This window comes from Triticum urartu, chromosome 5, assembly GCF_003073215.2.
Source record: "Triticum urartu cultivar G1812 chromosome 5, Tu2.1, whole genome shotgun sequence".
In the NCBI taxonomy this organism is placed as follows: Eukaryota; Viridiplantae; Streptophyta; class Magnoliopsida; order Poales; family Poaceae; genus Triticum; species Triticum urartu.
The window spans coordinates 649,251,131-649,260,522 of NC_053026.1; the positions used below are offsets into that span (position 1 = coordinate 649,251,131).

Below are 9,392 nucleotides of genomic sequence, written 5' to 3' on the forward strand. Positions count from 1 at the left end.
TACTTTTTAGGTATTGATTACCTAAAATGGCATACTATTACCTCACACAAAAGTTTAGTACTCAAAGTGCGCAATATTGCCAGAAAGTACGATAAGTGTAGGTGTTGATCCAAAGATTGAAAGATGACTGAAATATAAATATATTATAGGCAATTGAAAAATAGAAAATTAGTAATTTCTTCACGCGCCCTTGTTCACTCAAAGCGGCCTAGCTCCATCACATGAATATCGTAAGCTAGAGTTTTTGTGTGGCGATATTGTAAACTAGCTACTAAAACAGTGTAATTCCCTTGTCAATATTGAAATTATTTGCCAGCACAACCACTGCCCATTGGGGACAATTAACTAATAATTAGACAGCTAGTTGTAGCGTATGTGTCCATGCTTGACAACGAGCCAGTATAATAAACAAAGTACCAAACGTATACTAGACATCTCTGCGCTGGTAGTAGCTTGCATGTGCATGCATGGCCACATGTTATCTCCTATATTTTCCTCCCGTGACCCTGAGGATCAGGCTATGTGCCAGCTCGTAGTGCTGCCATGCATATATATTCCTTTGTCCTATACTATGTGACTCTTCTGCGGCGCGGGGAATTTGCAAACCCATCAAACATATGTCATGGTGCAGGTCTAAGGTTTTTGTTCGTTCGCGAACAAATTAAGCTCCAATAATGGTGCAGTAGTGGTCGTACATATTTTTCGCAAATTACGGCAAGAGTCAAACTCGATATATCATGACGGTCTTGCCCTTGTTGCACAATGCAGACTACATCCCGGCCTATAAATACCACCCCAAGCAACCAAAGAAAATTATCACAAGCTAGCAAGCCCACCTAGCTCAGCCACAACCAACATAGCAATGGCGCCCTCCAAGCCCGCCCTCTTCCTCGCTCTGAACCTGGTCCTCGTGGCAGCTGCGCATGGCTGCGGGTCGTACTGCGGCAACACACCGGCCGTGTTGGCAATAAGCCATGTCCGTGCCTATGTGGTGGTGACCGGCGTCGGCGCGCTAGGTGTGGTCCGTGGTGGGCACGGGTGTGTGTGTGCCGGCATGAGTCCGTGCTCGCGTGAGTTAGCTACCTCCATGCATCAGATGGATACATGCCTGTGTGTAGTTGGCTGGGTCATAGGTACTGGCCGAGTAGTTAGCATGCATGAAGTGTGGTTAGTTAGGTGCATGGAATTCGCTTGGTGGAGGTAGTAGCCGAGCTGAGTCAAGTTAGTTAGCTGCATGCAGAGTCATGTGGATCATGGAGAAACTAGTGGAGTAGTGGCTCTAATGGTGACGTGAAGTGCATGACAGAAGTGCCTAAACCTTGTGTATATATACTACTTTGAGATGAATGGAAATGAGAGCCGTGAGGGCTGGATACACAATGTAGCCACGGTGGGCATCAAGAAAGTTTGTCTTGGCAAAGCCATTTTGGTCTTCTTCCTTGTGCATGTGTGTGTGCGTGCGTGTGTAGAGTTCATCACCATGTGTGTGTTTGTGAGAGCTAGAAGAAGAGCGGCGCCAACAATTGGTATTCAGAGCCACAAGGTTCGAGGGGCTGCCGTGGCGTGCGGCGGCATCCGCGGCGCGCGCGGCGAGTCCGGCGGTTCATTGTGATGTCGTGCGCGCGACGAGACGGTGGTCGCGGAGGCGAGGAGGTCGCGGAGACCTGCATGGTGGCGCAGAGGCCGCAGCAGCTCGGCACGACGACCGTGGAGGCACAGTGACGCGAGGCACGGAGACACTGCACGGCGGCGCATGGAGCTGCGGGTTTCGGTAGCGGCAACGAGTGGCGCACGACTGGGCGCAGCGCGGCGGTAGCTGCATCGGCGGCGGTGCGCGACAGCGGCCGGCAAGGTGGTCGCGTTGCACGGCATCTGCGGCGCTCGTGCTGGAAGGACACAGTGGCGTCGGGCGGCAGCAACCATGGCGACGAGCCTGTCGCGTCGGGCGCGTGTAGGGGCGCGCGCCGGGCGCGTAGGGCGCGTTGTGAGTTTTCTTGTTCTCTGTAAACACATGTTTCTGATAGGTGTCCGAGTCTGTAAAAGATAGGAAAAGTTCAGGTCTCGTTTGAAGTCGTTTTAGGGTCAAACTCTTAGAGATAAAGTGTGTTTTAAACTGTCGGTTTGTGATCAGGGTCACGACGTGTTGGGCATGAATAGTAGGCCGAGTTGGTCGTGAGGTCGGCTCTTTGAGCCCTATATAATGTGAAATAAAGACCCAGGAAAAACTGCACGTTGGCAGTACAAACCTTCTCTGTTTCAATCTGTTTCTTTTGTTCTTCGTCTACCTCCTGCGTTTTTCGATCTTGGAGCTAACACGTGGCATCAGAGCCTCGTTGTGATGCCTAGTACCCGGTGATCATGGTGGACGACGACTTGAGCAAGCAGAGGGCTGCAGCAGAAAGTTCCGGGGCGGCTAAAGCAATTGTCATACCCGGGACGTCATACCCTCGTTTTGATCGGGAAACTTTGGGGTTTGGAAGGATTCTAATGGAGTGTGCCCTATGAGACACCGAATTGTGGGTTGTCGTCGGACCCCGGCGGCAATGCCTACAAGAAGGACGGCGCCGAGCACTGCAAGGACAGGCAGGCAGCAACGGCGCTCTATTCCGGTGATGCCGATGGACGTTCTTCAGCATATCATAGCCAAGGAAACGGTGAAGGAGGCATGGGATACCTTGAAGCTGCTCTTCAAGGGGGATACCCGTGTCAGGCAAGCGAATCTGCAAACTCTTTTGAGGAATTATGAAACGCTTGTGATGACTGACGATGAAACCGTGGATGCTTTTGCTTCGCGGGTGATGACGTTGGTCAATGGAATCCGCGCGCTTGGAGAAAATCTGACGGAGACTTCAGTGGTCAGGAGATTCTTGCGCGTTGCTCCTCCCCATTACATGCAGATCGTGACGGCGATTGAGCAGTGTGTCGACCTGACTACGTTGACGGTCGATGACCTCGTTGGCCGCTACAAAGCTCATGATGAGAGGATGTGCCATAGCCTTGGTGATGCTAGGGACGGCGAGCAAGTCATGCTCACGAGGGCGCAGTGGCAATTGTTGATTGCAAGGGAGAAGAAGGCTGGCGAGGGCTCAAGCAATACTCGCCAAGATCATGCGCCAAAAGAACAGAATAAGAGGAACGCGGGGGACAGCGCTCCAAAGAAGAAGAAGTTCGATAAGCGCAAGATCAAGTGTTATAATTGTGGCATCATGGGGCACTTCAAGTCTGAGTGTAGGAAGCCAGCGAAGGAGCAGGCATATATCGCGAAGAAGGGTGACATTGATGATGATCAAGCCAATATGCTGCTGTGTGAAATCTGTGAGTTTCCAGAGGTGGACGTACAGATGCAAGTAGCTGAAACCGTTGCACTTTTGGAGAAGAAAATTTATCTCCACGAGGAAGAAGAGAAGAGGGCCGGAAATTTTTGGTACCTTGATACGGGCGCAAGCAACCATATGTCGGGGGATAGGACCCAATTCAGCGAGCTAAGCATGACTGTTGGAGGGACGGTCAGGTTCGGTGATGGCAAAACAGTGCCAATCTTAGGGAGAGGCACCGTGGTCTTTGAAGCAAAGAGTGGTGAACACAAGATTCTCACAGATGTTTATTACATTCCCATGCTAAAGACGAACATAATTAGTTTGGGACAGCTCGAAGAGAGGGGTTGCAAAATTGTGCTCGAAGACGGATATTTGTGGGGCTATGATCGTCAAAGAAATCTCATGATGCGTGTGAAGAGGTCTCGGAACAGAATGTATGGCCTGAATCTGGACAAGGAACAACCGGTGTGTTTGCTAGCAAAGTTTGACGAAACAGCGTGGAAGTGGCACTCACGTTTTGGTCACTTGAATTTTCATGCATTGAGGAAATTGGGAAAGCAGCAGATGGTGAGTGGACTGCCCATGATTGATCATGTTGATCAGCTTTGCACTGGATGTTTAGTTGGCAAGCAACGCGGAGGTGCGTTTCCGAGAGAAGCAAAATTCAGAGCTTCAAAAGCTTTGGAGCTGGTTCATGGTGATTTATGTGGACCCATTACTCCGGCTACCCCGTCTGGGAAGAAGTATTTTTTGCTCATAGTAGATGACTACAGCAGGTATATGTGGTTAGTCTTGTTGAGGAGCAAAGATGAGGCACTTGAAGCTTTCAGAAAGGTCAAAATTGCAGCTGAGGTTGAATCTGAAGAAAAGTTGAAGGCATTAAGGACTGATCGAGGAGGGGAGTTTACCTCTAATGAGTTTAAAGCTTATTGTGAGAAGCATGGGATTAAGCGGTACTTGACGGCACCCTATACTCCGCAGCAAAACGGAGTCGTTGAGAGGAGAAATCAACCCATTGTAGCTATGGCCAGAAGTATGTGGAAAAGCAAAAAGCTACCAGGGAGATTTTGGGGAGAAGCCGTGACTACTGCTGTTTATTTACTCAATAGAGCTCCGACAAAGAGTGTTGTTGGAATGACACCGTACGAGGCATGGTGCGGTAGAAAACCCTCGGTTGATCATCTTCGGACTTTTGGATCTATTGCTCATATCAAGGTGTTGGGTGCACACAACGCGAAGCTAGCGGACAGAAGTATACCCACAATTTTATTGGGCTATGAGCAAGGTTCAAAGGCATATCAAGTCTACAACCCAGCAACGAAGAAAGTACAAGTGTCACGTGATGTAGTTTTTGATGAAGAAAAAGCCTGGAATTGGGACGGCGCAGCAGTGGAGGACCGTCCTACAGGAGGTGATGACATGTTTGTTGTATCCTATCACACTGATCCTGCAGGCCACCATCACGACAACGACGTACATGAAGATGGGCTTGATGTTGATGACGATCCTGGACATGGCGGCGGAAATCCGGGATCCGGCAGCGCACCTGGAACCCCCATGGCGCGTACACCCAGCCACGGCTTGCCCAGCTCCCCCTCTATCCCAGGAGGTGGACCATGGTGGGGTGATGATGATGGAGATGACGGATCAGCAGCTGGAGCTTGTTCAGAAACAGCAGCAAAAAAACGCTGCCGTGGCAGCGAAATCTGGCATGCAATCTGCACGGACGCCCAGAAACGCTGCCGTGGCAGCCGAAAATTCTGAAGCTGCAGATTTCAGGGATGATGATGATCCAGAAAGCACGGTGGGAGGGAGCGCGATGGGGGAGACTCGTGAGTCCCCTGAGCGTACTCCGGGAAGGCCGCCAACGCCGGCGAAGCTCCGGCGAGTATTGGATCTTTATCCAAAGGAGGCTCTTCGGAAAATTAATCCCGTGCGAATTAAAAAGAGAGGAGATCATTGCTTGTTTTCTGAAGTAGAACCAGCCACGTTCGAAGAGGCGAACGATGAAGAGTCTTGGCGCAGCGCCATGATAGAGGAGCTCGGTTCAATTGAAGAAAATCAAACATGGAGTCTTGTTGATCTTCCAAGTGGACACAATGCAATTGGGCTCAAGTGGGTGTTTAAAGTTAAAAAAGATTCACAAGGAGCAGTGGTGAAACACAAAGCAAGGTTGGTGGCCAAGGGGTTTGTACAGCAGCAAGGCATTGATTTTGAAGAAGTCTTTGCTCCGGTTGCAAGGATGGAGTCAGTTCGGTGTTGATTGCACTAGCAGCTCAAGAGTCATGGTCTTTGCATCACATGGATGTGAAGTCGGCCTTTCTCAATGGAGATCTAGAGGAGGAGGTATATGTGCAGCAACCCACTGGTTTTGTCAAGAAAGGAGAGGAACATAAGGTATATAAGTTGCATAAAGCTTTGTACGGTTTGAAGCAGGCCCCTAGAGCATCGAATACTAAACTTCATAATACTTTGATTTCACTTGGTTTTGAGAAGTGTCCACTAGAGCATGCCATGTATAAAAGAGGTATAGATGCAAGTCGTCTACTCATTGGTGTGTATGTTGATGACCTCCTAATCACTGGTGCAAGTGAGAAGGAGATTGGAAGATTCAAGAAGCAGATGAAGGAATTGTTCAAAATGAGTGATCTAGGCTTGTTTTAAGCTTTTAACCTTGGGATTGAGGTACATCAAAGTAGAGAATGGATCACATTGTGGCCAAGAGGCATATGCACAAAATTCTGGTGAAATTGGTGGCATGGATGATTGGCAATCCTTCACATACGCCTATGGAGGCTAAGCTCAGTTGAGCAACGGAGTGAGGCGCCGGCCGGTTGGATCAACAGAATTACAGAAGCATTGTGGGGAGCCTAAGGTTACTTGGTGAACACAAGGGCTGATTTGGCCTACTCTGTTGGGATCGTTAGTAGATTACAATGGAGGCACCCCTACTACTAAACATCTAGCTGCGGTGAAGCAAATTTTGAGGTATGTTAAGGGCACTCCAAAATATGGCTGAAGTACACAAGAAAGAAAGAGGCAAGACCACCATTGGTGGGCTATAGTGATAGTGATATGGCAGGAGACGTGGACGACAGGAAAAGTACTACTGGCGTTGCTTTTTTCTTAGGTGAAAATTTGATCTCTTGGCTGTCACAGAAGCAGAAGGTAGTGGCACTTTCTTCTTGCGAAGCGGAGTACATTGCAGGAGCGGCTGCGGCGTGTCAGGGAGTTTGGCTCAGTAGATTATATGCGGACTTGATGGGAGAACATCCGAAGCAAGTGAAGCTACATATTGACAATAAATCCACCATATCTTTGTGCAAGAATTCTGTGCATCATGATCGTAGCAAGCACATTGATGTAAAGTTACACTACATTCGCGAGTGTGTGGAAGAAGGGAGGATGGAGGTCGAGCATGTCAATACAAACGATCAACTCGCGGACATTTTAACGAAGTCACTTGGGAAGGTGAAGTTTCAAGAGATGCGTGAGAAGATCAGAGTAAAGGCTGTCAAGTAGTCATAACATCGTGTTTAGGGAGGTGAATGTGAGTTTTCTGTTCTCTGTAAACACATGTTTTGATAGGTGTCCGGGTCTGTAAAAGATAGGAAAAGTTCAGGTCTCGTTTCAAGTCGTTTTAGGGTCAAACTCTTAGAGATAAAGTGTGTTTTAAACTTGGTCGGTTTGTGATCAGGGTCACGACGTGTTGGGCATGAATAGTAGGCCGAGTTGGTCGTGAGGTCGGCTCTTTGAGCCCTATATAATGTGAAATAAAGACCCAGGAAAAACTGCACGTTGGCAGTATCAAACCTTCTCTGTTTCAATCTGTTTCTTTTGTTCTTCGTCTACCTCCTGCGTTTTTTCGATCTTGGAGCTAACACGCGTCGGGTCCACGACGTCTGGTGCAGTCGGGCTCATCGGGCGCGTACGGTGCGCGTGGGACGTGCGGGACGCACCGGTGCGATTGGGCTCGTCGGGCGCGTCGGATGCGCGCGGGACGTGCGGGGCACCGAGGGACGTTTGGCGTGTGTCGCCAGCAGAGAAGGAGCTCGGCGTATGTCGTCAGAGACGTGATGGAGCACGGTGCAACCAGCGTCAGTGCGCCGGGTTGGGTCCGTGGCGGTGCGACCGGCGTGTTGCACTAGGTCGGGTCCGCGGGCTGGGTCAGCTCGTGACGACGACATAATGAGAGCTGGCAATAACCGGCAATGGCGGGTCGTACTGCGGCAACAGACGGCCGTGTTGGCAATAAGCCATGTCCGTGCCCATGTGGTGGTGATCGGCGTCGGCGCGCTAGGTCTGGTCCGTGGTGGGCACGGGTGTGTGTGCCGGCATGAGTCCGTGCTCGCGTGAGTTAGCTACCTGCATGCATCAGATGGATACATGCGTGTGTGTAGTTGGCTGGGTCATAGGTACTGGCCGAGTAGTCAGCATGCATGCAGTTTGGTTAGTTAGGTGCATAGAATTTGCTTGGTGGAGGTAGTAGCCGAGCTGAGTCAAGTTAGTTAGCTGCATGCAGAGTCATGTGGATCATGGAGAAACTAGTGGAGTAGTGGCTCTAGTGGTGACGTGAAGTGCATGACAGAAGTGCCTAAACCTTGTGTATATATACTACTTTGAGATGAATGGAAATGAGAGCCGTGAGGGCTGGATACACAATGTAGCCACGGTGGGCATCAAGAAAGTTTGTCTTGGCAAAGCCATTTTGGTCTTCTTTCTTGATGCATGTGTGTGCGCGTGCGTGTGTAGAGTTCATCATCATGTGTGTATTTGTGAGAGCTAGAAGAAGAGCGGCGCTGCAAAGAGGCGGCGCCAACAGGCCGTCCCAGTGCCAACCCCGCCGATCGCTGTGCCCCCGCCGGCCGTCCCAGTCCCAACCCCGCCGACGACCGGAGGAGGCAGCGGCACCTGCTCGATCAACACGCTGAAGCTGAAGGCGTGCGCCAACGTACTGAACCTGCTAAAGCTCAACCTAGGTGTGCCGGCGAGCGAGGACTGCTGCCCGCTGCTGGGCGGGCTCGCCGACCTCGACGCCGCCGTCTGCCTCTACACCGCCATCAAGGCCAATCGTTCGGCATCAAGCTCAATGTCCCCATCGATCGTCTCTCTTTTAACCAGTGCGGCAAGACCTGCCCAGCCGACTTCACCTGCCCCAGCTGATTCACCCATCATCCATTGATCGATGCATCACAAACCATGCATCGTCATCATCACACTTATCATACGCATGCACCTACGTATTTTGTTTCCTGTTCCAGTTCGTCGTCATCGCACTCGTCGCTCATGGATGCATGCGTTTAGGTGTTCATTTCTTCCAGGGACTGCTTATAAAATAGTAGTCGGTCATTTCTTCCAGATATCTAAATGCATGGTTCGCGTATTGTACAATGATGTGTACAAATTGTACACGTACGTGGAGTAAAATGATTCAGGTTGTGTTTAACTCGACCCGTGATATATTGCCAGCTTGTACGCATGCATTATTGCATGAATGGTGATGAGATTCACATCTGGTATCTGATCATGGCCTCTCTTCTTTGCTATTGCGAGTTTTTTTTTTTGCAGAAACTTTCAACCTATTCATCTTCAATGATGGAAGTACAAAGAACAATAGAGGTAATAAAAATACAACCATTAGACGATATTAAGAAACAGGAAAGGGTTACAGGAAAATAACTACAAATTATACTGAGTCCAATCCCTTAATTGTGGTCCTGTCTTGCATAAAATCCTCGGTACAGAAGGGATGCATGACAAAAAATAGGAAGTTTTTATGGTACTACCTCCGTCACGGTTTAGAAGGCGCGCTTGGAAATTCTCTGAGACTTAGGTGATTATCTATTGGTTATGAGATGGGCTAAAAAATAGCATTCACACTACGCATGCATATAGAAATAGTATATCGGAGTACTAATTAGCTATTAGAAATAAATGCAATGCGCCGTAAACCTTGTCTATTGTGAAAACACATGCAAATTTAACTATGTCTTCTAAACCGTGACTATATATTGTGTAGTAGTATTGACTTGATCACATGGTTAATATGGTTCGACTTGTAGTTAGGCTCAAGGT

At 49.3% G+C, this 9,392-nt stretch overlaps 1 pseudogene; it reads left to right on the plus strand.

Moving 5' to 3' along the window:
• The first annotated feature begins 862 nt into the window (after positions 1–862).
• On the plus strand, positions 863–8,657 carry LOC125506472 (annotated as a pseudogene).
• Positions 8,658–9,392: the final 735 nt, after the last annotated feature.